We start from the raw sequence: 19253 nt of genomic DNA, 5'->3' as shown, positions 1-19253 counted from the left end.
ACCATGTGCAGGGTCCTCCCTGCAGGTAGAGCAGGGGAAGGGCCTGTCCAGCCGGCCTCTTCCTGGGGGCTGAGCGGGATGGTGAGTGTCAACGATTCAGACCCTCCCCCCATTAGTTACCGGGGAAAAACACATACACTGAATCGGGAGTCTGTTGAAGCAGGATCTCGATTTATTCCAACACACAGGAACTTATATAGGACTGAGATAGGGGATGGGAATCTTGGGATAGGGTAAGGTGATGTGAGGAGTAAGGGCCAATAGTATTCCACCAAGCAGGCAGGTAGCTAGGCAGGGGGCAATCTTGCATCAGATCTGGCTGGATCACCCCCACGTGGAGGTTACAGGTTAGAGACAAGTTGCTGAACTCTAGCCAGACTCAGGAGCTTACACTGGGCCTAGCATCCAAGCCTTTCTTAGGCCCAACAACCATGAGCTCTCAAGCTCTCATTGTCCCTAGCAGAAACTATACACCCACAAGTGGAAATCCCCAACTTCGTTCTCACCCTGTCTCTGGTAACCTCCATTCTACTGTTTATCTATGTGTCTGCCTACTGTAGATACCGCAGATTATCTTTTTCATGTTGGGCCTTGATTAGAACTGAAGGGATCTGGAAAATGCCCTCAGAGGTGGAGAGTAGCACACGGTGCCACTCCATTGGAGATGGGGCCTCATGTTTTGCTGCAAGGGGAAACAGAACCATCCAAGGCAGGCTGACCCCAAGTACCACAGAAGACATGCTCCAGTGGGGACTGCCTGGGAGGTTTGTTGATCTGTGGCCAGGGTTGCAGGATCCAAAAGAGACTCTTGGAAGGCATGTCTTAATCCCATCTCCAGGGAGCTCTGCCTGAAAGCCCAGTTCCTCACTGAGCCTTCGCACGGACATGGACAGCCAGGCAGGGCTGCTGCTTTGCTGGCTGCCTTGGCACTTCTTATCTTGGGAACAGTTTTCTCAGAGTTTGAAAATCAGCTCTTCCGTGTACATGACACCTGGGGTCCACTGCATGTTCAGTTCTTACCCCTGAAAAATGAGGATGAGAAGAAGAGCCCCCTCCTAGGTACAGATGAGCCAAGGAAAAGAGCCCCCTCCTAGGTACAGACGAGCCAAGGAAAAGAGAAATACCCACAATGCGTAAGTGCTCTGGGAAACAGTGAGCATCCATAGCCGTCACCATCATTCATCTCACTGCTGCATATCAGTCTCTTGTGAGTTTTGCCTGCATGACTCACTCACTCTCTTCTGGTTTTAAGACATTGTCTATGGGCTGCGTGTGCCCCAGGGACAGGTATTCCTGTGAGTTTGCTGGAATGAATATCACTGATTCATATTGTAATGTTGTTGGTTCATCGCTCTGCTGACAGGGTTTCCCCAGGCTTGATGGGAACACAGAACTGGGAAGTGTGAGCTCAACCATGGGGACAGATTCTTGAGATGCACCCTGATTTTATCATCACTGAAGTCTTGCCTATCAGTAAGTGAAACACTCCCCTCCCCCAGCTTGTCTGACCCTTCTGACACTGTGACAAAGTTCATGCTGAAAAAACCCACCCAATCCAGTTACCAAGAACACCGATCTTGTAGCATTTTAGCTAAGCACACAATTTTGGGTTGGACTGTAGACTTAGCTATCTGGGATGCGTTTGAATCATTGGTTGGACATGTCTGCAAAACTTAAGATCTGTGAGACAGCTGCTTGGAATGCTGAATGACGCAGGGATCACCGGTGCATGGCTGGCCTGGGCAGCCTGCTAAGATCCTGGGATTTTTTGGTAAGTAGACCAGGCTGGCCTTGGACTTATAATAATCCATTTTCTTTGGGATTGTAAGTGTGAACAACCACACCCCGCTCTGAGGTCCGGAATGAGAAGTAAATAGAAAGCGGGCCGGAAGCTCTGCGGTAGAGTAGTTGTGGGCATGCGTGGCTCAGTCCCCAGGTTTCCTTCCAGCGTCTTCCCACTCCAGTCCCCTAGGCAGTCAAGTTCGCATCGGCTGGGCTTCCTGTTAAAGGCCCATGGCTGACCTGGGAAGCCTTACATTAGTGAGGACAGGCTCTCTGCCATAGACATCTGCCTGCACATCCTCAGACCCTCTTTCCACCAGTGCTGGGACCCAGGCAACACTCCTCCTGTTCTTGGAGGAGGGAAGATGTTCTTTCTTCCCTTAGGGCTGCGCAGGACAGCCTGACATTCAGACACAGTCACATGAGGGCAGCCTCTGCAGACCCGGAGCTGTCCCCTTTTTAAGGCTTTTGAAATTAAATCCCGTCTCCTGGTACCACCCCCTATCCCGCCCACCATAGGGCGGGATCTGTCTTCGAAACCTCCTGTACCCCTTTCTGCCACCTCTACCCGGTTATGGATTTTCATCCTCAGCAGATCTCAAAGCCAAAGCCTGCGGTCTAGGTCCCCTGCTCCCAGGTGGCAATGCAGTTCCTGTACACATTCACACAGCCCCCAGGCTCCAGTTAGCAAGGGGCGTGTCGAGGATGGAGATGAGCGTCCATCTGCCCGCGGACCGCAGGTGGGTGGATTAATTAATGATTATAGACTACTTTGAAAGTTGTGAGGCTAATTATTTAGCCAGTTCCCTCCCTTCCCCCCCAACTCCCCTTGACAGCCTTTTGTCTCTCCCTCATGGGGTGTCCTTTGAAGTGAATGGGAGAGGATGAATTGAGGGTCAGTTAATGGGGCTGGTCACTGCAGATGGCTGGCTGGAGAGAGCTGTCCGGATGCGGTGCCGCTGCAGGAGGCTATTCTCTGCCTAGACCCAGCTTGATGAGGCTCTCTTGATGGGAACTAGCTAAGGATCCCAGGCAGCCATTACTGCCCAGCCCCTCCCTGCTGCCTCCTCCCCTCACCCCCACCCCTGCCCCAGGACAGCACACATTCTGTTCTTCATCAGCTCTGAGGTCACCTGAAGCCTTTGGAGTTCCGGGGTTTGCTTCCAACTTGGATGTGAAGTCCTATTGACTCTTCCTCCTCTTTTCCAGACTTCACTGGAACACACTGTAGGTACTGTGTCCTACCTGTGACATACCACTGAAACCCCTAATCTGAAACCCCCAAACCCGAGACACTATGAAGCCTCAAACTTTCTGAGCATCCTGTTAGCACTTAAAAAAATGTTTCAAATTTGGCTGGACACACACATATAACCCCAGCACTGGGGAGGCAGAGGCAGCAGGGTCACAAGTTCTAGGCCAACCTAGACTAGACAGAGAGAGTCTGTCTTGAGATGGTCGGCTTTTACTGTCAACTTGGCACAAACCTAGAGTTAACTGTGAAGAAGGAACCTCAAATGAAGAATTGCCTTCATCAGATCAGGGGCCATGTCTGTGAGAGAGTTTCTTCATTGATGGCTGATGTGGGAGGGACCAGCCCACTGTGGGTGGCACCGTCCCTAGGCAGGTGGGCCTGGACTGTGTAAGGAGCCACAGAGCAAGTCGGTAAGGCTTGACTGACTTTCCTCAGGGACGGCTTGTGACCCGGAAGCATAAGATGAGATTAACTCTTTCCTCCCCAGCTTGCTTATAGCAGAGTTCTTTTTCACAATAACAGAAGCAAACTAGAACATGTTTCAAAAACAATAAATCAAATAAGCGAAACCCTTAAACAAAGTCTCTCTCACACACACACCCCTGCAATCTCTACCCTTGCCCCAGGTAACAAAGATGGGGAGACGCACTCCTGTGGAAGAACATCTATCATCCCCCAAGCCCTAGGTCCAGCCTCCAGCACTTCAATAAATGAATGAATATTTCAAATTTCTGAGTATTTGACATTTCAAGTTTTCAGATCATATTGCATAAATATCCAAAAGTTTAAAAATTTTGAAATGCAGAACATTTCTGATGCCAAACATTTTGAATAAGAAATCTTCAACCTACACCATTCGAGAGAGAAATAACCCTAAACCACCACAGCAGTGAGTGCAGGCTGCCTTGAGGAGCCAGAGGGCTACGCTGCTTCCTTCTTTCCCAGTCAGTAAACCTTAATTTTAAAATTAAATTCACTTTTCTTCTATTCTAAAATCTTGAATTGTACATACTATTTAAGTCAGGGAAATCCAACAATAAAATAGAGGTTATTAGCAGTAATACATACATTTCCATATCGCCTAACTGTCTTCAAGACTGGGTCTTTTATGCTTCTGTGTACACATCAAAAAGGGAGAAGATGAAAACGTGGCTCACTTCAGTTCTTGTAGTCCGTCATGTTCACTGAAAGGCTATTCCATAGAGGAGATGACACCGTTCTACACCTGTGTCTAGTCTAGTCTAGTCAGGAGGAGAGCATGAAACTCCATAAATACGGCAGAGGATGCTCTGAGTGACTGCTTTGCAATTTGCTGACATCAACGGGTAGACTGGCCCTTTGCCCGTCCTTGCCTCAGGATGGTTTCCGGGCAGAAAACAGAAGCCGCTTGAAGTCAAAGGCTTTTGTAAAAGTTCTAAGCTCTTTGACTAAGGGGTGTTTGGGGTCCCAGAGGTGGAGAGGAGAGAGGAGGCCTTTGAGGGCAGCAGTGGGGAGGAGGGATGAGTGCAGGGGAGGAGGCTGAGAAAGAGCTTGAGAGTGAGGAAGGAGGAGAGGGAGGAAGGCAGGTGAGGGATGTAGAAGACAGAGAAGGTATGCGTGTAAGAGACCTGGGGACACTAGGTCCAAGACACCAGAGATCTTGGACTCACTCATGTCTCCTGAATGTCAAACTGATGGTCTGGGAGACACATGTTGGCTGTGATAGTGCAAGCTTTGGGGACCAGGAAGGGCTGAAGATGACTAAAGGGTGGACAGGGCTTCTTCAGCAGTTTTCAATAGAGGATGGCTACCGTGTAATCCTCTAGGCAAGCAGCCTTGTTGGTGATTATGCTTGAGTTTCTACAGTCCCAGAAGGTGCGGAATCCAGTAGGACCTTAGATGGTTTAATTAAAAGTCATGCCTCCTGTGCCCTGGAGTGACAAGTTCTGATACCATACTCCTGGACATAACTGTGATCCAATTAAACACAAGGAAGGGCTCAGAGCTGTCCAGGACAGTCAATTTTGTAAGGACAGACAGAAAGTAAAACTGAACTTCAGCGACTGGGGGCGGGGCAACAGAGAATGAGACAGAATTTCCGTTTCAGAAGGTCAAATGAATTTTGGAGATGGGAGCATGCATGCATGACTCACTACCATTGAGCTGTACTCTTTCTTAAGTTTAAATTTACTTTATTGTTTGTGGGGTATGTGTGTGTGTGTGTGTGTGTGTGTGTGTGTGTGTGTGTGTGTGTGTGTGCTTTGTGCCGTGGTACATGGGTTTGAGAATTGAGTATCTTTTTCCACCTTGTTGAATCAGCCTCTCTTGTTTCTGCTGTGATACATGAGCTTCAGGCAAATTCTCTCATCTCCACCATCGTAGTGCTGGGGTTAGAAATGTCTTTCACTGTGTCTGTTTTCCTGTGGTTTTCCGGAACTGCACTCAGCAGTCAGGCTTGTGGCAGAGGCCATCTCACCAGTCTGAAACTGTGGTCTTAAGATGGTTTGGATGGTTACTTTTAGGTTCATCTCAAATAGTGCCTGGTAAGAATCGAAGCGCAGTCGGGAAAAGTGTGGGGGAAGGAATTAGCCTCCTTTGTGCTATCTAGTAAGCAAGTGAGGGGAGTCACAGGGGAAAGGGTGACATAATCAGGTTGGTGTTCTAGCAAGGTCCTCACTGCCATGTGGAAGACTGCTCTGAGCCAGGGAGCAGACCCCACTGGGTTGACTCTCAAGGACAGGAATCTTCTGCCATCTCAGAAGCTCCTGTCCGTCTCCCTGGGAAGCTTTATTCCAGACCCCCTGGCCACGTTGCCATCTGTGGCACACTTTCCTCTGCATGCATGGCACTTTGGTTGTTTTGAGGACTGTTACTCCTGTCTCATAGTCTCTCATGTCTTTGTGAGGTGCCAAGGTTAGAACTCATAGCCTTGCATATGTTAGGCAAGTCATCCACCACGGAGTGACACCCAAGTTCTATAGTCTTGGGTTGGGGTTGGGGGGTGAGCATCAGAGACAGATCTTTATTTCAATTATTTTTCCTGTCCCCTCTTTTCAGTGTATTTTCTGTGCAGCCTTCTTTATTTTCAAATTTAAAATCCTTCCCACCCTGACCCCAAATGTTCTATGTATTCTGTCAACTCTTGCTCCCAACAACAAACAATGCCTAGCTTTGCTAGGGTCACCCATTGCTCTTTATGGAGGCAGAATAGGGCTTCTGTGGGTGGGAAAAGGTTTGAGGGCATCCATCCCTGAGTAGGAAGCCTTGTTATCACATATTTATAACCTTCATTGCTGCAACTATAAAATAGGGTAATGATGCTATGACCTCATTGGGTTATAACAGGATTAAATGAGTTAATAGTTCAGAAGCACTTAATCAAGGGTGCTGGTACTAGATCAAGTGATCATGCATTGAACATCTACTTTACAAAGACGTTGTGGGGATTCAATGAAATGTCATTCACGAGGTGCTTGGCACAGAGTGTGAACTACAGTAAGCACGTGCTCAATTCCAGTTGCTACTGTTCCCATTAAGTTATTTGGAGCTGTTTTAGAAGCAGACATGTGAAAGGTGGTGTGCTATGATTGAGTGTGAAATGCACCTCCCGGCTGCATATGTTTGAATACTTGGATCTAACTGGTGGCATTGTGTTGGGAGCTGTGGAGTCTTGAAGAGGTGGAGCCCAGCTGGAGGAATTGAAGTTGTTTGCTGTAGCGGAGGGGAGGGCCTTCCTTGGGGGGTCATAGCAGGGCTATAGTTTCAGCATAACCCCACTCTGGATCTCTCTGCCTCTGTTTTACTCTTTCTCCTCTTGTCCCTTCCTTTGGCTCTTGCTTGCATGCCAAAAAAAAAAACAAAAATAAAACAACAACAACAAAAACAAAAAACCAAACCAATGACAAAAACCATAATAAATATATTCCCTCAAAATGTGAACCAAAATCACCCCCACCCCTTAAAGTGCTTTTAACTGGGGAGTTTTATAAAAGGGGCAAGAAAAGCAACCACAGATGGGATGAGAACAGATAAGACTGGGTATTGCGTTGGGGTCATCCTTGGGGAAACCAGGGTATTTTCATCCCTCTTGGCTGGCTCTGTGCTGTTTCTTTGTGTTTTTTTTTTTCTGTCCTTCATATGCTGGGGTCCCAAACACCTTTCTGTTTAGGTATGGTTTCAGTCAGGTGAACCCCGAACTCACATAGGTTAAACAGTACCCTCCAAAGGATAAGTTGAAATCCTAAATCCTACTACCCCAGAATGTGACCTTGTATGGAACAAGGACATTATCAATATAGTTACAGATGTTTGGACAACGATCTTCCCATTTTACACTGCTATGAAATGTACTTATACATGGTTACTTTTCTCTTTCAGTTTGCATTCATTCAATTTCATGAGACAGAAAAAGTTTCACTATAAAATAGGCTTCATGGTAGGTTTTGCTCAGCTGCAGGCTGATGTGCCTATTTGGGGCATGTCTGAGGTAACTCTGCAAAACCGTGACATTGGGTGGGTTAGTTGCATTAAATGTACTTCACTTATAATAGGTTTATTGGCGCATAACCCCACTGTAATTTAAGGAAGATCTGTCTGTGAGGTCACACTGGAATAGAGTGGACCTTTGGTTCGATAGCATGTATGTTCCCATAAAAAGGTAGCCATGTAAAGATACAGGGGTCCAGGGAAGGCCGTGTGAGGGTGGAGGCAGAGATGAGAGCAATTTTCCATCCTCACTAGAGACTGACAGGAGAAGTAACCATGCGGTCACCTTCATCTTGGACTTTGAAGAACCGTGAGTATAAATTTCTGTTGTTTCAATCCACCCAGCTGTGTTGCTTCCTTCTTGCTGCCTTTGGCGTGAGCACTGTCCTCACTGCTGTCAGAGGAAGCCCCTCCCCCACTCTTTAGCTACTCCATGCAACCCAGTGGCATATTTGAATTTGCACCAGCAAATGTGGCTGGCAAGTTTACTTGGGATGGGAAGAAATCGTTTGCTATTTTCCATTACTCCCCCAGTCTACTAAGATCCCGTGCCCGTGCCCGGAGCACCTTCTGTTTGAGGCCTTCTGCGGCACAGAGGCGGTTGATTTGGCAGATGCCAGAGAGGAGCAGGCAGGCAGGGGAAATGCAGGGCCAGGGATGTGGGTGTGGGAAGCTGTGAAAGCCAGGGAAAGCACTGTCCAAGGCTGGCTCCCGTGGGGCTCTCGAGGAGAGAGCTGAATGAACCTTCCTGGAGATTCTCTCCCTCCCTCCCCTTCCTCTCTCTCTTCCCATGTCCCAGTGTCTTAGTCATGAAAATTCCCCCACCCCTTTGGATGCTCATGGCATTGATCTCTTCCCTTCCCTTTTAGTCTCCTTCAGTGAGTGGCAATGGGGCACCTGCCTTTGGATGGCTCAACGTGAAATCAGGGACATCCCAAGGCTGGATGTGGAATATTTTGCCTCCCCATGGTGCCTTTCCCCAGTTTCCATCCGTGAGCATCTTCTGGGAAGACCTTGCAACCCTCCCCTCCTCCTTGCTCCAGGCAGAGTTATGGTTTGCAGCATCTCCAGGTTCTCCTTCCGCCCTCTCTTGCAGGGACTGTGGTGTCTTCTTTGGAGATGACACCTGTGTCATGACTCATCTTTGTCATCCTCCTTGCCCCCATCTCCGTGCTTAGTGTAGAGTCTGGCAGCCTGGCACACTGTGGGCACTCAGGGTCTGGTATGCAGTGAGTGCAGGAACAGAGAGAGATACAGCTATGGGCTGCACCATCCAGGAGGGGTGGGGGCAGGGAACAAGGAGAGGAGATAATGGGGAGGGAGAGCTGGGAGAGAGGAGTCAGTGATACCCTTCTTTTAAGCATGCCTTAGAGATGTCAAATTTGCATAATTAAAATCCAAATAACAAGGAGAATGAATGGTGAGTGAGGAGGGGATAGAATCGTAATGATAGGAAGAAAACACCGAGGAGGTAAAGAAGGGGGCTTGGAGACATGTTTGTGCTGGAACAACAATAACAATAATAGTAATAAAGAACAAGCTGTAGGGGGAGACAGAACAGGAAGTGAGAAGGCTGAAAGGGTGAGCTTGAAAGTTGAGCTAACATAGGCATGGGGGATTCTGGGGCCAGAAATTACTCTCATATTACAGGACAGAGTGGGTGGTGATGGTGAACTTGTTCTAAAACAGGAAGAGGTGTCTACAGGGCTGTCACACCCCGGGGGCAGATCGCTGCTGAGGACAGTGGAAGAATGAAGAGAGATGAGAGGAGCATCCAGGGTTGGCAGCATGGCACAGGAGTTCGGGGGCCCTTCCAGAGAGCTGGGAGAGGAGGAGGGATAATAATATGCCGGAGAGATAAATTAATAATACCGAGCTACCTCACCGGGGTGTGACGAGTGTTAATTAATTAATTATTGTTTGCAAAGCACTTTGAAGGTGGAAAGGCCCTATAATTATTATGAATAAAATGTCAGAGATAATAATCCAGCAGCACGCAGTGACCTCATAGGCCCCTCATTTACATGGCGTAAAGGGAAGCAGCAATTCAAGGACTCTCTGCCGAAGAGGAGGTCTGTCTTGCCCCACCTTTGCTTTGTCACATCTCCCTGTTGTCCCCAAAGCTGTGACTCCTGCTTCTTGGCAGTGGGTCCATGAGGAACCCGGTGAGATAACTGAAGGTGTCGCGCTGGGTGACTTTAGCAGGGGCGGTGTTCTCATGCCACAAGTTGAGTAAACACAGCACAGCAATACAGCAATCCGATTTCAATGTTGGAAGCTGTTTTGTTTCAGAGGACACTGAAAACGTTGGTTTAGGCATGCCCTTAGAGAGGGTGGGGACAGGTGTGGGGTGGAGCAGGGGCGGGGGCACTCTGGGAGGAAGTAGGTGCCTACATTGTGCTGGTTCGGACTAGGACGGAAAAAGCGGCGAAACTTCCCTGATAGGGCTTCTGGGGGCTGCTCTCCTAAACATGGGAGGCAGACAATAAGCAGTTAACAGTGGGGACCAGGGATGTCATTCACTAGAGCACCTGCCCAGTATATAGAAGGTCCTGGATCCAATTCCCAACACTACGTAAAACCAGGTGTGGTGGCACAGCCCTGTATTCCTAGCACTCTAGAGGTGGAGACAGTAAGGTCACAAGTTCAAGGTCATCCTCAGCTGCATGCAGAGTTCCAGGCCAGCAGAAGCTGTGGGAGACCTCTCCCAAGCAAAGCCAAACAAATCAAACAAAATACCAGCAGGAGAGTCCCTTGTCAGTCCCGTGTTCTACGTCAGGCCTCACTAAAGGCAAAGGGAAACAGGGCGACTGCAAGTGGGATAAAAGCTGTCGAATTGGGACTAGGGGAGTGAGTCCCTGCGCTGTGTCCTGACACAAGGTCTTTGGGGGTACTAATCCGGAACACCAGGAAGTCTGAGGACAGTTGCTCTTAGCCAAGTGCTTCCTCCTGGTTTGAGTGATGACGCAAAAGAAGTGCATGGTCATTTGCCAACCCTTGCCCCTGTGTTGGGGAAGCAAAGCCAGTTTTGCTACGAGACAAGCACAGGCAGAGAAGGGAGTGAAGAAGTGTCTGCCGAGCACAGACAGGGTGTCCACCAGCTTACACCAGTCATGCACCAACCAGAGAAGACAATGAGGGCATCTTTGATCTTCTTGAGACAAGACAGCTCACCTTGTGTTCATCTCGTGTCCACCCTGTGGGGGACCATGGGGCCAGTTCCAGAAGGTCAGAAGGCCCATGACCTTGCATTGTAAAAATGGAAAGGTCTGGCTTTTTATTGAGCCTATTTTGTTCTCCAAGAGACCCCCTGCAGAGGGGAGGGCAGACATCTAGCCTCAAAGAAAATCCTCTCTTTCTGCCCTTGCAGCCTCCACTGGGAGTATGGCTAAGGTCAGAGATGTAAACACCTGTTCTACATGGTCAGCTGCCTTCTGACTCCATTGCTGTGGTCTTTTGCTGTAGTAGAATCTCTGATTTTTCCTTAGGGCTTAGGCTACCGCAGATCCCAGGACCTGCTTCCAGAGTTTGTGATGCAGCAGTTTTGGGATGAGCTCAAATGTATGCTTTTCCGGAAAATCCCCAGGCCATGCTCATGCTGCCAGTCCAGAGACTACACTTGGAGACGTGCTCATTCGGAGACCAGAGGAGCCTGTTTTTAGAAAGAGGGCCTGGATGCGTAAGTGGAACATGGTTGCTGGGGACAGATAGAGAGAATGGCACTGGGAAACAGGAGCTAGGCTGTGAGAATCCCACACTGAGTGGGAGCCACCCTGAGTGAGGTCAGAACTTTTCTCCCCACCCACGGGATGGGATGGTATCCCTCCTCCATTTTCCCATGATCTCTAGCATAACATACAAGGACACAGCACCAGCCTGCAGAAAAGTCAGTGTTAAATGAGATGGAATTCAAGGAGGGCCCAGTACAGAGGTAGGGCTCCGTGGTTACTAATAATTAGAACTCATTGGGAACGCTCACAGAAAGTATCCTCGGAGAACAGAGGGAGAGTTTGCCAAGTCCTCCTGACTTCTCTTCCCTGGCCTCCCCCACCCTGCAAGTCAATGGCTTTGAACTGGGACTTCAAAGAGAAGCAGGACTCTTTTCTTCAAACAGGTTTATAAAGAGATTTTGATACAAGACAACAATACTTGTCAGCCGAGCCCGGTTATCGCCCTTCCCTTTGTAGTTTTATTAGGAAATAATTTCTCTGCCGCTGCGGCTCCTGCTGGCATGCCTTGTTTCTCCATTTGCGATCCGATCTGCCCACCAGAGGGGCTACCCTCCACTGCAGCTTCCAGAAAGACATCACAGGAAGGGTCTCATCGAGCCATTTCATCATCTGCCCCTCTCCTGCCCTAACCATCTTTGTGGTAAAAATGTAATTTGTTTGACCTCTGGAGAGGTTTAAAATCTCAGCTTTTCAAAGCCTCCTTCTCCTTTTTATTATTTTAAAGAAGAGAATGAAGAAATTAGCTAGGAAATAAGCCTGGCCTTCTAGAGGGCCCCTTGTCTGAGACAGGCAAAGGACCTTGCTAGTTGAAAACTAAAAAGGCTGATTCTTGGGGAATAGACCAAGGTAGGAGCTGCCTTTCCAAGCAGAACTAAGTTGTGGCTTGCCAAACCCCGTTTCCTTGATGCTGTTTTCCCATGTGAATGACAATGAGAAGACAGAAATGATAGGCATGGTGTCCTCTTGCCCCGTTGTCAACACAGGCTGGCAGAGCTGGGTACAGACAGACTGACAGGGCTTGCTATCCCAGGCGGCTGCCACAGTAAGGGAAGGACACCAGACTTCAGGAGATTAGCAGTGAGGGAGCAGGCTCTTAGAGGGAGAGTGCAGTAGGGTGGCAGGGGAGGGATAGTTTACAAAAAAGGCAGGGGAGGGGACAGTGAAGACATGGGCAGGACATCATGATTGAAGGGATGCATCCTGGGAGAGGAGGGACAGGGTACACTGGAGCTTCAAGGGGCGGTGACTCAGCGGTGGAAGAAAGGATAGGCTACTCCTTCTCTTTGTTCTGTTTCTACTTTGCTTGAGAAAGAAGAAAAAGGATGCCAGCCATTGGAGGGGCGGAGAGCAGCGGACTTGAGCATGTTTACCTTTGCGGACATTTCCTTATTTTCTCTAGGAATTAGGACATAAAGTTTTCTGTAGAGGGTCAGATGATACCTCCATGGGATCTAGGATGTGGGTGGCAGGAGGATCTTGGAGATCACTTATAGTCAGAGCCCTCATGGTAGAGCCAGCATGGTTCAGAGGGATTTAGTTTCCCAAAGTAACTGCTATGCGGGTTCATGTTGCATCGAGGACTCAAACTCAGGTCTGCTAGCTTCAGGGTCTGAGCCTTCAAATCCAGCGGACACCTGCTACATCCCTGAACGGGGTTGGGGTGGGGCAGTGGGGGTGGGGGTGCAGCCTGGCTCCTCCTCCCACTGGGAGGACAGAGGAGGTAGGGTTGAATGAGGCTTTTCGGTGGCTCACAGCATTAGTGGTCAGGGCCTCAGTGCCCCACTAAGCAAAGACAGGTCAGTGTACGAGGTGCTTGGTGTCATCTCAACATGTGACCACGTACTTGAGAATCTGGGCATCCTAAAGTCGCCCCAGCGTGTCTCAGCTGCTGAAGTGCTTGGCTGCCCCGGGGTTGCTCTCTCCACTCCACAGTTTCTCCGCTGTGGTCCATGAGACGGGGAAAAACTTCCAAAGCCTCAGCTTCCCAAGCAGCCTCAGAATGTGTAGCTTCTGAATGGGATGTATCAGGCCAGAGGCACACACGAGGCCTGTGGTTACTGCCAGGGCCCATGCTGATGCCACACCCACTCTGCAAGCAGAGATGAGTACACAAGCTTCCCAAAACTCTGCCCAAATAATAATAAAATGACAGTTTTCTGCTGTTGCTTTTCCACACACTGGGAAATACTGAGCAGTGAAGGCCCTTTCCTGTGAGTTCTGCTGTGGGCAGACCAGTCTCAGTCAGTTCTGTAATTTTAGGGTAGTCAGAAAAAAAAAAGAAAGAAAAATAAAAAGGGGGATGGAAGAGCATCATGAAAACTGCAATGCCTTCGTGTTCATTTGCATTTAGGAGTAGGAAAATGATGGACATTCAAAGGCCGGGTGCAGTCCATCAAACACCTGTGAACTAAGAATAGTTTTTTTTGGGTTTTTTTTGTAAAAGGTTATTTTTTTAAAGAAGTAAAACACAGGGAATATTTTATAGTGACTGTGTGTGGTCCACAAAGCTAACATGGTAGCTAACTGGCCTTTTAATGAAGAAGATTGCCGACCCCTAATAATGAATGCATGCTTTTATCACAGAAAGAAAATAATGGAGTTGGATAATTCACCAGTAAAAAAAAAGTTTTAAATACTTGTACTAAACGTGGGATGGCCTTACGCCAAGATGTACATCTCATGTTATTTTACCACTGCTTTTCATGCCAGTCATGTCCTCAAGCCTCAACCTTCACTTGGGACTGAAGTCAGAAGCAAACCTTTGCAGGTCTCTGTGGCCTAAGGCATAGAGCCCTCATGGCTCCTGGTCCAGATTTTCCTTTGAGTTGGAGGGAACAGCTGCAGGCCAGCCAGCTAGCTACCCTGTAGCACAAACTTGCCTGCATATGAAGCTTATCTTCCCATGGGGCAACAGACAGAGTTAGGGAGTCTAGTGACTGTGGCCAGTTGCCTTTGATGTTCACTGTCTGGGACCCCGACTCTGAACAGCCAAACCCCCTTAGCCATGCTGCAGAGCCTCCTCATGGAGAGAGCTAGACAAAGACAGAAACAGAGATACAAAATCACAACACAGAGCATGTTTTGGAGTACAGGAATAGCACAGAAAAAGCAAGGCTGGAGAAGGAAACTGTTACCGAGCTAGAATTAACCAGCTTTTAGCAAGTATAAGCATAGAGGAAATCGGAGTTAGAAGACATCTCAGTGAACACACACTGTGAACCCTTCTTAGGAGTTTGCAAGGGAAGTACCAGAAGGTCATGGCTCAAACCCCAGTGCTAGCCACCATCCACAAGAGATTGATTAGTGTCCTGAGCTCCGAGGGGCCTCAAGCCCATGTCTGTAAAATGGGGATGATTATAATCACCCAGACTCACAGGATACTGTAAACATGCCTGCTTTCTGTGCCATGCATGAAATTGAGGACTGGGTACCTAGTGTAGCTATAAACAGAGAGACCAAGTCACATGTTTTCACTGGCATCCAATAGGACCCAGGTCTCCACTTGTGAACCATGGAGACCCAAGCAGGCTTCTCTTTGAGCAGACCTATGGAGACTGAGCCGCCTTACGTGATGATAGCAACAATTCAGACCCTCCAATGGGATTTCACTGAATTCAAACCCCATGTAGTTATTACTTCTCTTACTGGGGAAAGTCAGCTTTGAAATCATGCCTTGAAATATGTAGATGTCTCATCTGAGAGAGGGCTAATATCCAAAATATAAAAGGACTCAAGAAACTAGACATCAGTAAACAAAACAATCCAATTAAAAAACTGGGATCTGAACAGAGAATTCTCAGTAGAGGAATCTCAAACAACTGAAAAACACTTAAAGAAATGTTCAACATCCTTAGCCAACAGGGAGATGCAAATCAAAACTACTTTGAGATTCCATCTCATGCCTGTCAGAATGGCTAAGATCAATAATACAAGTGACAGCTCATGCTGGTACGGATATGGAGCAAGGGGAACACTCTTCCATTGCTGGTGGGGGTGCCACTATGGCGGGGGACACATGGGTCTCTCTGGGAAGGGGAAATAGAATAGATTTTGTGGGTAGACTGGGGGCGGGTGAGAAGGGATCAGGTTTTGAGGGATGGAGGGAGAGACAACTGGAATTGAAGGACATTTGTGGGGGGCAATGTGGAAACCTAGTGCAGTAGAAACTTACTGGAATCTCCAAGGGTGACCCCAGCAAAGACTCATAGTAATGGAGGATATGGAGCCTGAACTGTCCATCTTTTGTAACCAGGGAAGGCTTCTAGAGGTGGGACTGGGATACCAATCCAGTCACAAAACCTTACACCTACAACCTGCCCTGTCTGCAGGATGTGCTGGGGCAATGGTGGTACAGAACTTGTGGTAGTGGCCAACCAATGACTAGTCTAATTTGAGGTCTGTGTCATGAGAGGAAGCCCATGCCTGACCCTGCCTGGATGACCAGGAACAAGAGGCTGTATAGTCCAGAGATCTAGGGTAGAACTAAACACAACTGCCCCCCCCAAAAAAAAGACAGTGAAATGACTCCTAATGTTCTGCTAGACTAGTACAGTTGTCATCAAAGAGGCTTCCAGCAGCTGATGCAAACAGATGCTGAGACCCACAGTCAAACATTAGATGGAGAGAAGACCCAGGTTGGAGGTCTTGATTGGGGAACCTACAGACAGTGGTAGAGGAATTATGGGAGCCAGAGGAATTGAAGACGCTAGGAGAGGATGTACCTGCTGAATCAACAAAGCAGGGATTGTTGGAGGTTCTTAGAGACTGAAGCAGACATTTTAGAGACTTCATGGGTCTGCACTAGGTCCCCTGCTTATATGTTATATTTGTTGTTGTTACAGCTTAGTGTTTGGGGGGATCTCCTGACAGTGGGAGTGTATAACGTGTAGTCTTCCCACCTGGTTCCTGTTGCTTCTTTCAGCCCCCAGATAACACACAAGACATTATATTAAGTATGAAGCTGTTGGCCATTTGCTTGGTTTCTTATGGGCTAGCTCTGACTTGATTATTAACCCATAATTACTAATATATATTTTATAAGGACTTATCTTTACAAGGACACGCTCCTGTCACGTCCGTTCCTCCTGGGATATCACATAGTAAGAGCTCTTCTCAGTTCAAGTCCCAGAATCCTCCTAGACTCCAAGTCCTACTTATCTTGCTTCCCTATTGGCTAACAGTGCTTTATTTACATATACACAGGACTTCCCCCATCAGGAGTGGGGGAGTCTCTTACTCTTTTGCCTGCTCTTGGGATCCTTTTTCTCCTGTTGGGTTGCCTTGCCCAGCCTTGATGAGAGGGTTTGTATTTCGTCTTATTGCATCTTGTTGGCAATGTTGCTGTCTCTGGAAGGCCTTTTCATTTCTGGGGGTGGTGAGATGGGGGCATTGGGAAGTGGATCTGGGGGAGAGGAGAAGTGGGGAAGTTTAACCTGCAAACAACACTGTCTTTATACATTCAACTATGAAAGTTTTAAAGATGCTGGATCTGTGACATGAGTCCAGTCAGCTAACTGTCTGAGTGTGCTTTTCCAATAAGTGACATTGGGCAAGCTCTTCCTTACTGGTTGCTTCCTGGAAGTTAATGGCAGTACATTTTCCCTACACTAACAATCTTTCTTCCAATAGCTCCTCTCTCACATCTGTTGTGACTGACTACAGCAATGGTACCCAATGATACCCTCATCCTATCTGAGGAGTCTGTAAATGCTTGTAGGCAGAAAGAAGGTTTGAGAAAGTGAGTACATGAAGGATCTTGAGCATGGAATGTATCAGTCTACTTTTTTGTTACTGTAATAAAGAAAAACCCTGAGGCTTAAAATCTTTATTAAGAGGTTAATATTCATATAACAATTCTGAAGGCTCAAGGGTCTGCATCTAGTAACTACCTTCTTGCTTCAGAGTCCTGACATGGTTCGGGGAAGCACATATCAGGAAATGGAGAACATTCGTATAGGTCTTGATAACTCTCCTTTTACTTTTAAGGCAACCAATATGTAATCATGGGGTCTCTACAGAGCCCTGTGACTTTACTTAATCTTAATCACCTTCTAAGGTTGGATAAAGTTTCCAGTTTCTTAATTCCTCACAGTGGGGAGGGATTAAACTTCAACACTGGAGCTAGGGAACACACACTATGCAAACCATAGCAGGGGGATTATCCTGAGTTATCTGGTTAGATTCTTAAGTCGACTACATATGTCCTTGTAAAGAAGAGGTATAGGGACACTTGGCCACAGAAGAGAAGTCAACATTGTGTGGCCATAAACCAAGGAATGCTGGCAGCCAGCAAAACCTCCTGAAGATTTTCTGTCTATGAAAATGTTGATTTCAGCTCCATGGTATTCCTTACCTACGTCTAGCTCTTACACTGTGAAGCCAGTGATTTTCTTTGAGAAACAAATTCACTTTAACAGTGTTTAATGACTGAGAGACCTTGTCTCTTTTGGTTTACTAGCCCTGTCTTCCATTGCATAATGCTTCTGTCTTCGAGGAGTCAGCACAGCTAGTTTTGATCAGTAACAAAAGCCACTTCTCAGAGTGACAGCACAATTGAGCATATGACAATCTTTCTTTTAGCATTGACTTTTAGCATCACCCATGTTGTGATCTGAGTGAAAAATTAAGTTGTTCAAGCATACCTCAGAAACAAATCTAACTTTTCAATTTAATACTTTCAGGAGCTCTTCATGACCAAGATACAAAACCATGTTTTAGATAGCCTGTCAGTGTGATCCCAACACTTGGGAAGTAGATGCAAGAGGATCAGAAGTTCGAGGTCATTCTAAGTTACATAGTGAGTTTGAGATCAATCTGTTCTACACAAGATCCTGCCTTAAAAGAAAAAAAAATGGACAAAGAAAAAAGTTTTAGAATGTTATGCCCAAATTCTGAACCCCAAAATCACCAAGAAACTCATTCCTTTTTTTGTTTTGTTCTGTTTGGTTTTTTGATTTTTTGAGACAGGGTTTCTATGTAGCTTTGGAACCTATCCTGGCACTTTCCCTGTAGACCAGGCTGGCCTCTAACTCACAGAGATCCACCTGCCTCTGCCTCCTGAGTACTGGGATTAAAGGTGTGTGCCACCAATGCAAAAGCAAAGAGTTAACTCAGGCCCTTGTCAGTCAAACACAGCTGCTGGCATGAGAAGGACCCCAAGGGGCAGCAAGGTGTGGAATTTATTGGGCAGAGCAATGGGAGTGTTTAGGGGTATGCAACAGTCTTGGGACTGGTGTGCTTCGGGGCTTGGGCAACCTGTCCTGTGTTGATTGGTCACCTGGTTGTTATGGCCCATAGGCCCTCCCAGGGCGGTTGCTATGCTCTGCACCTCACTGTTACACCATTTTTACCCTAAAGCACCCTAAAGCACAGTAAAGCACACCCAAAGCCCCAGCTAACTTCTGATTGGTTCTTTGCCACATGGAGGGTGTCTGACCTCCTAGTGACTGGGAGGAGGGGCAAGGTCAAGCAACACATGTTGCTGGGTCTTTTCTGCAGCCTGTCATGGCTGCTAAAGCAGGGTGAGGGTCTGGTCCCTTCATCGACAACAAAACCTGAAGTGCTTCATTAGCTCAGCTAACTTGTGTAGGAGGATGCTTGGGTTTGGAGTTGCCAAGATGTCTCCCTCTCCTTGTGCAGTGACTTTTTGCTGACTCTCCACTTTCACACTCATTCCCCCAAATCTCACTGACCACCCCCCGTTCTGTTTTTCATTTAACAGAAGGCCAGCACCACTGGCCAAAGCCATCAACTTGCTGAGGCAGGATCAAGCCCCCACATTCCTTCCCATCCTCAAAAATCTTCTCTCTCATCCTCTTAGCTTTTACCTTTAACATTTACCTCTCTGAAGGCTGTAGTCCTCCATTAACTGACATTTTCTGGGGAGACAGAGAGAAGTGTCCATTCTTCTCAAAGAGAGGATTCTTGCCAAGTCCATCTTGGTGATCCGCTGAGCTTGTTGGGGGCTATTTAAGAAGAGTGGGTAACTCACAGGCAGTTGACTACCAGGGAACTGATGGGCA

General features: G+C 47.6%; 1 long non-coding RNA gene across 1 annotated transcript in view; it reads left to right on the top strand.

The window, feature by feature from the left end:
• Positions 1-2244: 2244 nt before the first annotated feature.
• The window catches only part of LOC110340221, a 38265-nt gene continuing 21256 nt past the window's right edge, over positions 2245-19253 (top strand). Inside the window, exon 1 of the long non-coding RNA XR_005880907.1 lies at positions 2245-2522. This is a non-coding gene — a long non-coding RNA (uncharacterized LOC110340221). The remainder of the gene's footprint in view (positions 2523-19253) is intronic.

The sequence above is a fragment of the Mesocricetus auratus genome, unplaced genomic scaffold (assembly GCF_017639785.1).
Source record: "Mesocricetus auratus isolate SY011 unplaced genomic scaffold, BCM_Maur_2.0 Super-Scaffold_100013, whole genome shotgun sequence".
Classification (NCBI taxonomy): domain Eukaryota; kingdom Metazoa; phylum Chordata; class Mammalia; order Rodentia; family Cricetidae; genus Mesocricetus; species Mesocricetus auratus.
This window is presented reverse-complemented; position numbering and strand designations above follow the sequence as displayed.